This window comes from Podarcis pityusensis (assembly GCF_964106645.2).
Source record: "Podarcis pityusensis genome assembly, chromosome: 7".
Classification (NCBI taxonomy): domain Eukaryota; kingdom Metazoa; phylum Chordata; class Lepidosauria; order Squamata; family Lacertidae; genus Podarcis; species Podarcis pityusensis.
Window position 1 is genome coordinate 302,827 of NC_138031.1, and position 15,029 is coordinate 317,855.

Consider the following 15,029-nt stretch of genomic DNA (forward strand, 5'->3'; position numbering starts at 1 on the left):
GGAGGGGTCAGGGAGGGGGGCAGGCAGAGAAGGGGGGACCCAGCACCCGGCTGCTGCCTCTGAGACTGCCGGCCGCCATGGGGGCGACCCACACTAGCCCAGGGAGCAGCCCAACGTCATGGAAAAAAGAGAGAAACTGGTGGCAGGCCAGGCCTGGAGGGCAGCCAGAGCCTAGCCAAGCGAGAGGCTCACCGGTCTTGATCTCAGGACTCCTGCACAGGGCCAGCTTGCCTGTGCGTTTTACAAAAAGTAGAAATAATGTGTAAAACTTAAGCAATTGCTGCTGAAGCTGGTGGCTTTAGAGGTCCTGAAGCCTAGTGGTTAGAGAGGTGCAAGGGAGGCCCTCCCCCTCCCTGCCTCCACAGCAAAATGCCCTTGGGGGGCAGCTGCAGTGGAAGGCATGGCGGGGGAAGGCCCCTGTAAATGGGGGGGGTATTTAGGATGTGGTGCCCTCAGGGCTAGACTTCATAGTCCAAGCCTGGGGCCCCATAACCTAGGGGTGGGGAGGAAACACCCACTAGGGGCAGGCAGTAGGTGACAGTGGCCGCCTGGCAGAGCATCAGTGCCCAGCGTGGGCACGTTAGGGCTGATGCCCATTGTCACAGTATCCCTTTTTCTTTCCTTAAGAAGCCAGCTCCACAGCAGCGGACTCAGCCAGCTCCCCCCCCCCAGGCCTGCTGCCATCTTGGTTTCTCCAGGAGTGCCCCTCCCTCTCAGGGACTGAGCATGGCAGGGGGGCAGCTGCAGCCAGCTGCTGCCTGGCTCCATGGTGGGCTTTTCAGAATGAAACGGTTTTGGTCTTAAAGGAAAGGAAAGAATGCCTTGAGATGCACTCCTTCTCAGGTGTGCAAATGGCCTTGAGAATGTGACTGTTTGCCATGGCTCCCCCCCCCCCCCAGTTCTTGAGTGCACCAGAGAGCTGCCTGGGCTCTGCAGGGACTTGGGAGCCACCCTGTCAACAGCCATTTGCAGCTCACTATTCCAGCTCACTATTCCACCCACAGTGGGTGGCGCTGTGGGTAAAACCTCAGCGCCTAGGACTTGCCGATCGCATGGTCGGCGGTTCGAATCCCCGCGGCGGGGTGCGCTCCCGTCGCTCGGTCCCAGCGCCTGCCAACCTAGCAGTTCGAAAGCACCCCCGGGTGCAAGTAGATAAATAGGGACCGCTTACCAGCGGGAAGGTAAACGGCGTTTCCGTGTGCTGCGCTGGCTCGCCAGATGCAGCTTGTCACGCTGGCCACGTGACCCGGACCTGTCTTCGGACAGCGCTGGCTCCCGGCCTCTAGAGTGAGATAAGCACACAACCCTAGAGTCTGTCAAGACTGGCCCGTACGGACAGGGGTACCTTTACCTTTACCTATTCCACAGTGGGACCCCGGAGCACCCCTGGGCTCCAGACATCTCCAGCAGCAGATTCTTGAGCTGCGGTTCCTGCATTGCAGGAGGTTTTTACTAGATGACCACTGGGGGTGCCTTAAACTCTACAGTTTTATGATTCTATGAATCTATGATTTCCATGCCACTTCACAATCTCAAAGGTACCTCAAAGTGATCTACAACCTACCTTAAATAATTTGTGAAATTTCAAACGCTGCAAATGAGAATCAGATACAAGTGCAATAAAGCCTCTATATAAATAACATTAGCAACTATAAATGAAATAATAATAATAATTTAGTTGTTTAGTTGTTTAGTCCGACTCTTCGTGACCCCATGGACCAGAGCACTATAATAATAATAATAATAATAATTTTATTTATACCTCACCCTCCCCGGCCAGAGCTGGGCTCAGGGCGGCTAACACCAATAAAATCACAGTAAAAACATAATAGGGAAAAGAAAAGAAAAAAACCAATTTAAAATACAGGTTAAAATGCAATTTAAAATGCAGCCTCATTTTAAAAATGCATGAAACAGATGTTGTGCCCACAGTTCCTCCCCACAAATAGCAGCCTTGGCTGTGGATGGGCTGTGGCCTTCAAAGAGAGTGGCTGTGAATCGTAAATCTGTGAGGGGCAAACTGCAGAGCCCAGGATGCTTTGAGGGGGAAATGTGCTCCGAAAGTGCTTCAAAGGGATCTGGTGTGCAGGCAGATGATTTGACTTCTAAGCAGCTCCTTCCTGCACCTCTGGCAAGAGGCATCACAGGAAGAACAAGAGAGCCAAAACCCTTGCTTCCTCCCAGCCAGGTGGGGGCATGGCTCACTCCCCCCCCCTCCGGGGTGTTAAGCAAGTTCAGAACCCTCCAATCATTAACCTTTATTGATTGGCTTTATTTGCATTTTGCATGTAAGCCACTTTGGGAGGGTTTTGACCCTGAAAGGCAGCACAGAAATCATGGTAACAAATACTTCTAATACGAAAAAAGTTCACCCAGTGTGGCCAGCAGTGGGCTTTGCTGGGATTGCCCCAAGGGGCTGAGGATGGCCTGAGCTGCCCTGGGCAAGGCAGGATTGCAGCCAGCCCCCTCAGACCAGAGCAAAGGCACAAAGTCAGAACTTAAAGGAAATGCAGAACTGAAGATTTCCTGTCCAGCTGTAACTCCACTGCAAAATGGGGCTGAGGCACCACTCACACACCTCAAATATTTGCATGTGCTCCCTCCACTCCCAGAATAGGCTCATGCCTTTTTCAAGTTAGAGGGGAGAGAGTTTTGCATGGAGCGTCTTTAACACAGCCATGCGCAGAGCAAGTCCCTTAACATTTCACTGTTCAGCACAACATAGTTTAGAAACAGCTGCCTCTCACATCTCTCTGGAAATTCTGAGGGAAGAAAAATGAAATCAGCCCATGCTTCTGGTGTGTTGAACTTTTAAATAACTATGTTTGGTTGTAAAATAATAATAATAATGCCTAGGAACTGTCATTTGTTAAGGGTGCTAGGAATTACAGCTCTGGGGTAAGCAACAATTCCCAGTATTTTTAGGGGTGGAAATGTACTTTAAATGTGTGATGTGTACACAGCCACAATCCTGAAAAGGATGGGAATGTGGAGGTAAGGGACAGAAACCTGTAATTCAGCTGAAACACATGCTGTTAATATTGGGTGGAGACAGATGAAGACTAATTGCATGCTTTAAAATGCGGGTGTTATCTCATCACTTGTGAACCGTAAAGGTAATGTATAATTCACTTAATTGATGATGTGCTCCTAATGGGTCCTGAAATGAGCCTCTGAGGCTGGGAATGGCAGAATGTGTCAGGGTTAAACACTGTCCTGGCCATAGCAGGGTCTTCCTTTTACCACCAATGACCACCCAGGGAGCAAAGACGGCCGACACCAGACACTAGACTCTACCAGTCTGTGGTTCTGTGATCCAGTTGAAAGCAGACACTGGGCAGTTCCACAGGACCCCAACCAACGCACCACGTGCAGCTCCCCCACCCCTTAATCACGGTGGCTGGAGGTTGATCTGTATGATCCCAGCTGCTGCTGCTGCTTCCATGAATCCAGCCACAAGCTGAACAAGGAGAAATGTACTTTTCATCAACACAACGTAGAGCTCTTGGGAGATGCCATAACGCAACTCTGTACAAAGCCACACCCCATCAGTTGAGTGAAAGCAGCGAGGAAGCTTCTTGGAATGGTGGCCAGGATTCGCAAAACTCCAACCCCAAATACCATTCATGGAAATCCAGAACTTCAAGAAGTCTTGTGCTATGTTGGATCAGGATGGCCTAAAGACTTTTGCAATTCTTCAGAGGTGAGTCGGAAGAACTTTGCAGACTGTGGATGACTGAGTGAACCGGAAGGCCTAATCACAAAAGGGAAGTGCATTGTTGCAGCACAAAAAATGAGGAAAGAGATCCTAGAACTTATCTAGACCAGAACTCATCCATCCACCAAGGATGTCAAGGTCTAACCATGGGCTGCTGTAAGTGATCCAAGTGGACAGTGTGATGGCCAAGTTCTGGAAGGGGCAGAAAGAACAAAATCTCATGCTGTGACTTCTGATCCAGAAGAACTGGATCAGCACAATGGAAGGATCCTTTAATCACATGATAGACCTTAGGAAAGGTGAGCAGCAAAAGCACAGGAAAAAGCTCAATATGGAGGCCAAATGGCCGAAATATTGGGAAATTTTGGAACAAGATGGAGATAGATTGAAATTGCAGAGTTTTGAAAAACTAAAAAACAAAGTGCGAGACTGGCTTCATTATTATCAGATAATGGAGGCATTTAAATTGGACAGGAAAATCGGCTTCCAGGTGGAAAAATCAAAATTAGAAACAGAATTGTTAGAACCCAAAACCAAGATTTTGTCAAAGATGTATAACTTGCTGTTGAAATGGAATACTCAGGATGAAACGGTGAAATCTGCTATGATTAAATGGGCTCAAGACGTTGGACATAACATAATGATGGCTGACTGGGAACAGTTATGGACCACAGGTATGAAGTTTACGGCATGCAATGCCTTAAGAGAGAATATTATGAAAATGATATACAGGTGGTACATAACCCCAGTCAAGCTTGCAAAAATCTACCATTTGCCCGATAACAAATGTTGGAAATGCAAAGAAACTGGAGGTACATTCTTTCACCTTTGGTGGACGTGCCCAAGGATTAAGGTTTTCTGGGAGATGATTTATAATGAATTAAAAAAGGTATTTAAATATACCTTCTTGAAGAAACCAGAGGCCTTTCTCCTGGGCATAGTCGGCCAATCGGTGTTAAAGAAGGACAGAACTTTCTTTATGTATGCTACAACAGCAGCAAGAATACTTATTGCAAAGTATTGGAAGACACAAGACCTACCCACACTGGAAGAATGGCAGATGAAAATGATGGACTACATGGAATTGGCAGAAATGACTGGCAGAATCCGAGACCAGGGAGAAGAATCGGTGGAAGAAGATTGGAAGAAATTTAAAGACTATTTACAGAAATATTGCAAAATTAATGAATGTTAGAATGATGTTGGATTGAAGTTAAGTGGTTTCTAGCTGTAATGGTATAAAAGAATATGGAAAAATTGGATTTTTAATAGGTAAAAATTTAATGCTATAATATATTAAGATTAAAGATCAGGATAAAATAAGGAGGGAAAGGAATTGCTGAACTAATAAATTGAACTGGAATACAAAAAAGGGAGGCATGAGGAGGTCCGGGAAACAAGTAAATGAAAGATAAGTGATGAAAAGATGGAATTGTTTTTAATTGTGTTTTTTTTGTATTTTTTCTTTTTTCATGTAATATTGTGAAAACTTTAATAAATATTTATAATAATAAAAAAAGGAAAGGTGAGCAGCTGAACTGTAAGGCTGACCTGGCTTGGTTCTCAGGTCCTGCTTTTCAAGGTCTATTGAGCTACTTCCCTTGCCTGAGCACTGAAGAATATGTCTGTTTGCTTTGGCACGCCTGATCAACATGACCCACAACGCAAACCCATTTACAGTAGCAGAATTCCAGTCATTTCTGGCATCTTGCAACTTTTGCCATATTGCCACCAGCTCAAATTACCCTCAATGAAATAATGAGGCAGAGAGAGCAGCACAGACTGCCAAGAAAGTATTGAGACAGGCCGTCCCACCTATTTGCTCTTGTAAGCTACAGGGCAACTCCGTTGATAGTAACTAGATATGGTCCAGCAGAACCACTAATGGGAAGACAGAACACCCTTTTCCAACCCTTGGTCAGAATTTAATTCCTGGGGGAAATTGCCACTTCATATTTACAAGCTAAGAGAGGTTAAAAGCATTTTTTAAAGAATCAGTGCAATTCAGTGTGAAAACTGCCATTTAGATCCAGAAGAGCAAAGAGAGAGCTTTTAGCATCAGGGCTCGTCCTCCACACTTATTTTTTGCCCCGCTGTTTCCCAGCTTGCGTCCAGGCACTTCCACCCCTAACCTACCAGCAGGTGCTTCGCCCAGGAAAACACACTCTTTAAAGCTGAATTGAAACCAAGGGCAATTTGGGTTTTCTGCAGGTGGCTGCCCAGATTCAGTGGTCAAGAGTGGGGTTTTGTGGAGAAAGTGCTAGGGCAAAAAAACAGAAGGGGGAAACTGCTCAGACACAAACCTGGAAAGCCTGGACTGGTGCCTACAATGTGGAGCAAAGCTAAGAGTGAATGAGCCCTCAGTCCTGTTGGAGAACAGACACGGCAGAACCCAGTCCCTGTGCAAGGAATCAAATGTGATCTACTTTGCAGAAGCCAACAACTTGCTCTTGTTCTTGAGAAGGTAGAATCGCCAAACACAGAAGCAGTACTCCAAAACTCAAGTTCCTCTACTGACACTGCCTGAGCCCATTTGTAAAACTGACATCTCCTGCCCGGAGACCTATGTCCCCACTGTGGAAGGATGTGTGGATCCAGAATTGGCCTCCACAGTCACTTAGGGACTCATTGTTCAAACCGTGTTTAGGGAATACTATCTTATTCGGCAACAAGGGATTGCCAAAGAAGAAGAAGAAGAAGAAGAACTCCAGTCAACTTATTTGGAAGCCTCCAGGATTTGGAGATGAGGGAGGGGCTGCCAAGCATTTCAACAGTGCCAGCTGATTTAATGGCTTCCCTCCCCTGCCCCGTTAACACTGGGATAGAGACTGCAGCCCTTGAGAAGCTGGTGGACTATGACTACCCACCATCCCTGGTCATTGGAGATGGAGCCCAACTGCATCTAGAAGCTCCCCCCACCCACCCCTGCCCTATTTAGGGGATCCCCTTCCCTAAATAGATGGGTTTCTCTACCCAGAACATTCCAGAGAGATTTCTTCATCAAGTAAGCATCTTCTAACAATTAGCTCCCATTAAGGAGTCATGAAGCAGTTGTTGTTTTTTCAAAACAGCAAAAAAAGCTAATGTTATACTAACTAGACTGTATCAACCTAAGTTGAGTGTCCTGATCAAAAGTTATATTCTGCCTTGGTCAGACCCCACCCAGAATGCTGTGTCCAGTTTAACTGGGCACCCCAATTTAAGGAGGATATTGACAAGCTGGAACATGTGCAGAGGAGGACAAGCAAGATGCTGAAGAAAGAAAGCCTTATTCATGAGAAATGGCTAATGGAGTTGCATATATTTAGCCTGGAGAAGAGGCGACAGAGAGGCGATAGGACAGCCATTTTCAAATATCTCAAGGGCTGCCCCATGGAAGACAGAGCAAGCTTATTTTATGCTGCTCCAGAGGGGAGGACCCAAACCAATAGATTCAAATAACTAGGAAGGAGATTTTGACTAAACATTAGGAAGAACTTTCTGTTTGACAGTAGAACAGGCCACCTTGGGAGGTGGTGGACTCTCCTGCAATGGAGGTTTTGAAGCAGAGGTTGGATAGCCAGAGATTATTTAGCTTGGTCATTTTTTTATTTTAAAAAATACTGTCAGAGCTGGCTCCAGGTCCCAGCTCACAGAGGACCAACGCTAGCCGGCAGTAATGTACAAAAGTCTTTATTGAAGTACAGTTTCCATTTTCAAGCCGCAGCGCCCCAGCTCTACGTCTAGGGGTTAGATCGGCGAAGCTCCATCTGAGTCTCCGCCCCCTGTACACCAGTTTAAGATTCTAGCCTTACTCCACCTCTTCCGTCTCTCCTTTCTCCTCTGGGTCCTGCTACCCCCCGGGGTCCCTTCCTTCCTGGATTCTTCTGACGCTGACGTTGACCCCCCTGACTCCTCCCCCTCTTTTCGGCGGGCTTTGGGACCTGGCTCCCTATCCGGGCTGCCAACTGCGCCGCCCTCCTGTACATTTGAACTTGGCGCGCGCGCCCAGCCTTCAACCTTCCTCTCGACCGTTTCCTCGCTCCCCGATGGAGGCGTGGCCAATCCTGACTCATGTCCTCCCACTGGCAGTGCGCCGCCTGATCCCGATGCCTGGGACTCCTCCCCCCTACTGCACTCTGGTGTGGACGCTGGTCCTGATTTCCAACTGCTGCTCTCTGAGTCCCCTCTGGCCCCTTCTTCCTGGGGTGTCCCCCTCGGCACCCCCCTTGCTCTGACCATGGGAGCCCCTTTCTGTGAATCTTCCGATTCGCTGGAAAGACTCAGAGACCTCGGACCGCTGTCATCGCTAACATTTCCTTCGGACTCCTCCCCCTCGCTCTCTATTTCCTCCCTTTCCTGTGCCTCTGCTCCTGAACCCCTGACAAATACGTTTATACCACTGTATCATAAATAAATACCATGGTGGTTTACAACAATATAAAAACATAAAAACAGACAATAAAGGTTTTAAAAAGTTAAAAACAAAAATAAATTAAAATCAGGCATCAGAAAATGATTGTGGAGGATGTATTCTTAACTGCCTGTATAGGCCTGGCAGGATATGAAAGTATTCAGCAGGCATTTAAAAATTGGCACAGAAGGTGCCTGCTGAATATCTAGTGGCAGGGAGTTCCACAGGACTGGGCCAATAACACAAAAAGGTCAGTTTCTCCTTCCTGTTTTGGGCTAGATGACCCTTGGGGTTCCTTCCAGGTCTACAATTCTATGTTTCTACCATTTGGAGCTTTTCCTTTTCCTTTTCCCAAAGTGATCCTGCCCAGCTTCAAGGTGAACCCACCGTCACAGCCAGCAAGCAGCAATCTTGCAGGACTCTAATGTAACAAATGGGAAGAGGCCGTCATAACTAATTCCCAGTGCAGCTGCTTTGCATGCAGAAGGTCCCAGGTGAAGCTTCCCCCTCACAGCATCCACATGCCAGGAAAAGGTTCCTCCGCGGGCCAATGACAGGTGCTTCTGCAGCTATTCGATGCACAGGACCCTTTGCAGGGGGTGGGGGGGGTGAGAGCCTTCTGCTCCCAGCCCTGGCAGGGGAAGGAGGCAGGCGGAGGCTCCTGCTGGGCCTGGAAGAAGCCTTTTCCCTGGGAAGCACCTGCAAATGCTTGTTGGTTCAGGAGGCTCGGGATCTGCGTAGCGTTGACACCCCAGATTCCCAGTGATAAAAGCTACTGGGCCGGTTGGGAGAAGGTTCTGCTCCCTGCAAATTAAAGGGCGTTGTCTTGCCTGGAAATTGCATCACCTGCCTTTCTGAAGAAGGGGGAGATTTCCTGGTCGGCCAACGAGGGGGACACTCCTCCTCCTGAATTGGCTGTTGCCTGTTTGGACCCAGGTCTGGCCTTAGACGTGGGCTGGGGCAGTGCCAGGCTTGGCACAGCTCCCTGGGCTTGTCCACACGCATGGCAGCAACCACAGTCACACATCACACGTGCAACACCAACACCGCCTTGTTTGCACAGCTGCAGCGTCTCATGGCAACACACACACAGAAACTGGTCCCCACCACACCCAGCAGAGCCTGCGCACACGGCAGGACTTGGCAGGGAGGGGGGCAAACCCAGCACTGCCCAATCTGACCCTCCTTTATAGAGACTCCCATCCCCTGCCCTGGTCCCTTCTTAGGGAGTCACGCCCAACCAGACCCTTGGCCCACCCCTGTCACCCTGCCTGCTCCCAAGGACAGCTGTGGCTCTCGAAGGCTTTCAGACAAGGGACGTTCCCAGCCCCACCTGGAGGGGCTGACATTGGGAACTGGACCTGCAGCAGCAGCAACTCTGTCCCTGGGCTGCTGTGGGCCTGGACTCACGAGCAGATCCGTGTCTGGCCACTTCAAAGACCAGCACACTTGGAGCTATTTCATGGGAACACGGCCTGGAAGTTGCTCTTGTCACCGTTTGCACCCACCCACTTCCACCCCCTGGATGCAGGCTGAAGGCAGAGAAGGAAATCTTAGGCATTGGAGGTCCTTTGCTGAAGGCTAATTGCATTCTGATGGAGTAAGCTCTAATACAGAACAACAAACCCCTGTGTTGCAAACTTAACACAACAACACGCAGACCAGTATACTAGATAGCACTGTAATTCTTATTGCATAATATACATGATTTAGTAACAAAAACAAAATGTGTGCACTTGTAAATTCTCTAATTTAGCTCTGAAGCATGGGTAGGCAAACTAAGGCCCGGGGGCCAGATCCGGCCCAATTGCCTTCTGAATCCGGCCCGTGGACGGTCCAGGATCAGTGTGTTTTTACATGAGTAGAATGTGCCCTTTTATTTAAAATGCATCTCAGGGTTATTTGTGGGGCATAGGAATTCGTTCATTTCCCCCCCCAAAGAAAATATATACTCCAGCCCCCCCCCAAGGTCTGAGGGACAGTGGACCAGCCCTCTGCTGAAAAAGGTTGCTGACCCCTGCTCTAAAGGGAAGGGAGAGCAGCTCAGACTGTCTCAAGCAGCTGACCTGGAATAGCATGAAAGGGAAGAAAATGGTGAGCTATTTAACTGAACCCCGCGGCCTTGGTGGAGTTCTCCAGGGCCCAGAGCCTCTTGCCCCTTGCCTTGGGCAGAGGAGGGCTTGCTCCGCTCCAGGTGCCCTCGGTTCCTGGGCCAGCTCTGCCTCAGGCTCCACAAGTTCATGTGTGGTTATTCATTTATTAATCTATGCGTCGCCTTCCACGTGAGTCTCAAGGCCTTTTTACAGGCACACCATAAAAAACACTGAAAATGAAAATAGTACAAAAAAGCAACAATTAAAGATGTATTTCAAAACAACACAGAATCAGCACCAAAGGCAGAGAGACCTTTTCACTCAGCTAGAAAAGTTTTTCAAGTCAAATCTGTCCCCAGTTGTTTATGGGAAGTGACAATCATGGACAGCCAGCTGTGACCCAGAGGGATGCTGTGCATGGAAGACGGGTGACCCCCCCCCCCCAAAGGCCTGCCCCGAGTTACTGTGGAGGGGGCTGTTGAGATCGGGGGGGGGGGGTTGAAGGAGGAGCTCTCCTGCAGGTCAGGGTGACCGGCTAGGGGGCACGTCAGGGATCAGGGTCTCTTTCAAGTTCGCTGGTCCTGAGCTGCATTGGGCCTGAGCTGTTAATTCCAAAGCCTTGAACTTGGCCCAGAGGCAGAATGGCAGCCAGAGCCACAAACAAGGTCAGCAATGCTGGAAGTCATTTGCCCCGCAAGCAGCCCAGTCACTGCGTCCTGCACAGCTGCAGCCTCAGGAGTAGACCCTATGCACATGGTCACAAGGAAGGAGCCTGATGAACACACTCAATATCCCACCTTTGCAGCAGTGGCACTCCAGACACTCTGCTTGCTGGGGTCTCTAATTCCCCAGGTGCCTTTATAGCATCCATAGAGACCCACGGAAGGAGGAGTGATAAAAACTGCCTTTAACATTGCGCCACGACAGGCTGGCAAGTCACACCTTTCAGCAGGCAATTATTCTGCAATTATGTGGTTTCAGCCTAATCCAAATGTAATTATGTGGAGAATTGCTGTTTATGAAGAGTGGATAGGCGCAAAGGAGCCTCTGGCACAAGGTAGTTGGTTGGGGACATGAGGTACCAGGAGATGATGACCCAGTCTGGCCACCCAGGCAGCTCCGGAGATGCGAGGGAGGAAGGAGGGGACCGCAGTGGGGCTGGGAGGGCAGTGCTTCCAAGGGCAGGAAGACCAAAGACGCCTTGGCGGAAGGCCTGAGTGGCACCAGCAGCACCCAGGACACGATCCCCACCTGCTGCAGGCAGCAAGGCCCCTTTCATGCAAGGGAGAGCCCCCGCTGACCTGCAAAGCCCCCTGGGACCTCTCAGTCTGCCAGAGGCTCAGCCCAAGGCCCATCCTGGCGGGTGCCCAGATCATTGCCAGAGCATAATTTCAAGGGCTGCTGTGTCCTACCTGCCTCCCACAGCATCCTCCGGGAGCCCCAGAAACAGTTTAGAGCTGGCCAGGAGTTAGGGACAGGTTCTTCTTTTACTAGTATATTCACTTTCAAAACACATTTTTTCCTGAGACTGCAGTCTTGTCATTTCCAGATGTTTGCCATCCGCCTTCCTAAGCATTCAGGGATCAGGTAGGAGGGGGAAAGTCTAAATACCTGCTTGTTTTGCAAGACCTTGGGGTCCCTTCCAACTCTACAATTCTATTATTCTAGAGAGCAAAGGCACAGTGAAAGTCTCTTCTGGAAGACCCCACCCCACCCCGCCAAGTCTGCTCACCTTCCCCGACTGAAGGTGGATTTTGCAGGACCACTCCTGTCACTCAAGAATTGCTTAAGGCAGCCTGCCTGGTAACCAGAGAACCTTTGCAGATTTAAACGCTGGACCTCTGTTTGCAGAGATGGAGTCAAACACCCCTCTCCCCCCACCCCACCTGGGTTGAGCAGGATGGGCAGCTTTTTGCACTGTGAATGTACCCCTCTGAAAGCATCCCCCCTTTTAAGTATTTCCCCAGAGACACCCCCCCCCAAAAAATACATTCTGAAAGCCTACATTCACATACACGTGCCACAACTTACATCAGCATACATCCTTTGGAACTGGTCTTTGGTTTTCTAAAGAATTTGTAAAGGAAAGCATTATTCTAAGTCTGAAGCTCCACCTCACTGGCTTTATCCAAAAAGGTGTGCCTGTGGTACTCGGCCCCCCGACTGCTTAACCAGGGCTGCACGGAAGGGCGCTTTCTCTGCTTCTAAACCCAGATTGTGTGGTTTTTGTATTGCACGTGTGATACAAGATTAAAACAAAATTTTGGATAAAACTGGTTTGCAACTTTCTAGTTACAGCATAAACTGTTTTCTTGATTTTTTGGTCTCCCCTTGTTCACTGTCCCCCTAACATCCTTTTTTCTAAAGAAACAAAAAGCATGCCAGTCACTCAGTTGGCACCCTTCTCCAGGGGGGGCTCTGTGCCCCATCTGGAAAAGTAGTTCCCCCTGCTGCCCCCATGTGACGGGGAGGGCACTCTCAGGGCTGCAGACAGGGGCAGGGCAAGGGGCACAGACCCATAGCACAAACCTGCACCTGCTAATTCATAGGCAAATTTAGGCTGACTTGCAGAGCAGCTGGGGAGAACCTAAATTTGGGCTCTTGCTGTCAGGCCTGAATTTGCCTCGGGACAAATGAGGATGCTGGGTGGTCCCAGGGGTCTCATCGGGATTGTGATTCGCAGCACCTTTGGTCACCACTTCTGTAAGTGAAGCTCACATTTTGTATTTTTGCGTTGTGAACTGCTCTGTGATCTTTGGATGAGGAGCGGTATACCGTATAGATGTAATTAATAATAATAATAATAATAATAAAGATTAAAAACACACCCACAGCATGAGATTAAAGCACCACAGAGCTTCCCCCAAATAAGCCTGGGAGTGTAGTTTACCCACCACAGAGCACCAAGAACAACCAAGGATTCCTTGGGGGGGAATGCCATGTGATTTAAATGGGCTTCAGATGTAAAGGAGAAAAGAGGCCAGAAATGGGGGGGGCTCTAGCAGAGACGACCCAGGGGCTTGTGCCCCCTGCCCACCCCACCTAAGAGGTAAGTAAGGAAGCCCCCCTTTCTGTCCTGCATCTGGACCTGATTCCTGCCCTTTCCAGTCACTGCCAGCTGCCTTTCTAGACCATGCATCTCACTTCTAAGCCTGCCTTCCAGAGCTTATCCTGCTCCTGTGAAGGAATGGGGAGTTAGCGCAAGATTTTCCAGACCGGTGCAGGCTGGGGGCTTGCCCAAAGACCCCTTCAGGAAACGCTAGTGGGGCCCACAAAGCCAAGAGCCTTGGCAGCCCCATAGCTGGGCTCTGGATGCTCCCCGCTCCCCCACCCCCGGCCTCATGAGGCTCTGGATAAACCACAGGCACACAAATGTGGGGGACACTTTCATGGAAGGGACCCCAAAGGTCCAACCCCCTGCAAAGCAGGAATCACAGCTGAACAAATGGACACCCAACCTCAGTTTAAAGCCTTTCTTCATATCAGCTACTTGCCAAGAAGTTGCATTTCTTCAGAAGGCTTTGCCTTTCCTATTAGAAAAGTGAAAATGCCCCTAACAAATGAAGATGAAAACTCCACATGGATAAAATTAAATGCCTGACTAGCCAGTGGTGCCTGCAAAGGTGTCCCTTGTGATGAGGAGGCCAGCAGGTCTGGCTTCACCCGGTGCCTGAAAAAAGACCATGAAGGTGCAAAGGGCGTGTCGCTTGGAAGGGGCCACCACTGGAAAGGCCCACGAGCCGTTGGAGGAACCTGGAGCAAAGACCTCCTCCTCCTCCTCCTTGCGGCACCTGGGAAGCACCTTGAGCCCTCCTGAGGCATTTTCTCTCCCCCCTGATGCCTCACCTCTGACTGGCACAGAGAGAGAGGGTATGGGCCTAGAGGGCATCCTGCTGCCACTGCTGCCGCCTTGCTCCTGGTCCTGCCAGCCTTCACCAGAGATGCCCAGGGAGCAGCGTGGGCACCAAGGGCAGGCAGAGCAGCTGGTGGCAAGGTGGCAGGGAGCAAACAGGAGCAGAGGCGGACCTAAGCTCCCTTGAACCCTTGGCAAGGACACGTTTCAGCATGGGGAGGTGTGATTTTTCGCCCCCATACCTAACCAATCCCTAGGTACGCCCTGGAACAGGAAACCCAAAGGGGAGCCCTCAGTGGTGGGCTCGCAAGCACTGCAGGCAAGAGGAGCCACCAGGGCAGAGAAGCCTGAGGGAATGCATGGGGGGGTCTGCCTTCGAGGCTGCTTCCCCCCCCAGACGTGTCCCCCGGCAAGAAGGCCTGCACAGGCTTCCAGCAGCACGTGAGGCACCTGCCTGCCACAGGCAGCCCAGCCCCATGGCGCTGCTTCTCACTCTCCTATGCCTGCCCCTGCCAAGGGCACCAGCGCCCAGCACTCCCAGTGGCCTTGCCAAGGGGAGCAGAGCCCCTCACTCGCCCCCGTTCCCCAGCTGATGGCCCTTAACCAGGCATTCCTCAGTCCTACCTGTGGGTCCTCTGCCAGGCAGGTCCTCTGCTGTTGCCGCTGCCTCCTGCTGCTCTTTCCAACAGTGCCAAGGTGGGACGGCCTGAGCGCAACCTTGCTTTTATGTCCCCGCCCTGGGATGACACACTGGCCCAACCCAAGTGGTGCAAACACGGGGAGGGAGGGAGGGAGGGAGCGCTCCTGCCATACACCTGCCTCTTCACTTCGCACAGGCACTGGTTTTGCCCAAACCGGAGGGAGGGGATGGTGTTCAAAAGGAAGGGTGTAAACTCACGCGCGCACACAGGGATTTTGTGCAAGGCCCTGGTGGTTTGTCAGGAGCTGCCTGGGATGGGCAAGAAGAGTGTC

General features: G+C 50.2%; 1 protein-coding gene across 1 annotated transcript in view; it reads right to left on the reverse strand.

Annotated features, from left to right (window-relative positions):
• The window catches only part of EPPK1 (epiplakin 1), a 34,442-nt gene extending 19,658 nt beyond the window's left edge, over positions 1 to 14,784 (reverse strand). Inside the window, exon 1 of the mRNA XM_081013927.1 lies at positions 14,682 to 14,784. The gene's annotated coding sequence lies outside the window, so the exon portion shown is untranslated. The remainder of the gene's footprint in view (positions 1 to 14,681) is intronic.
• Between the last annotated feature and the right edge of the window lie 245 nt (positions 14,785 to 15,029).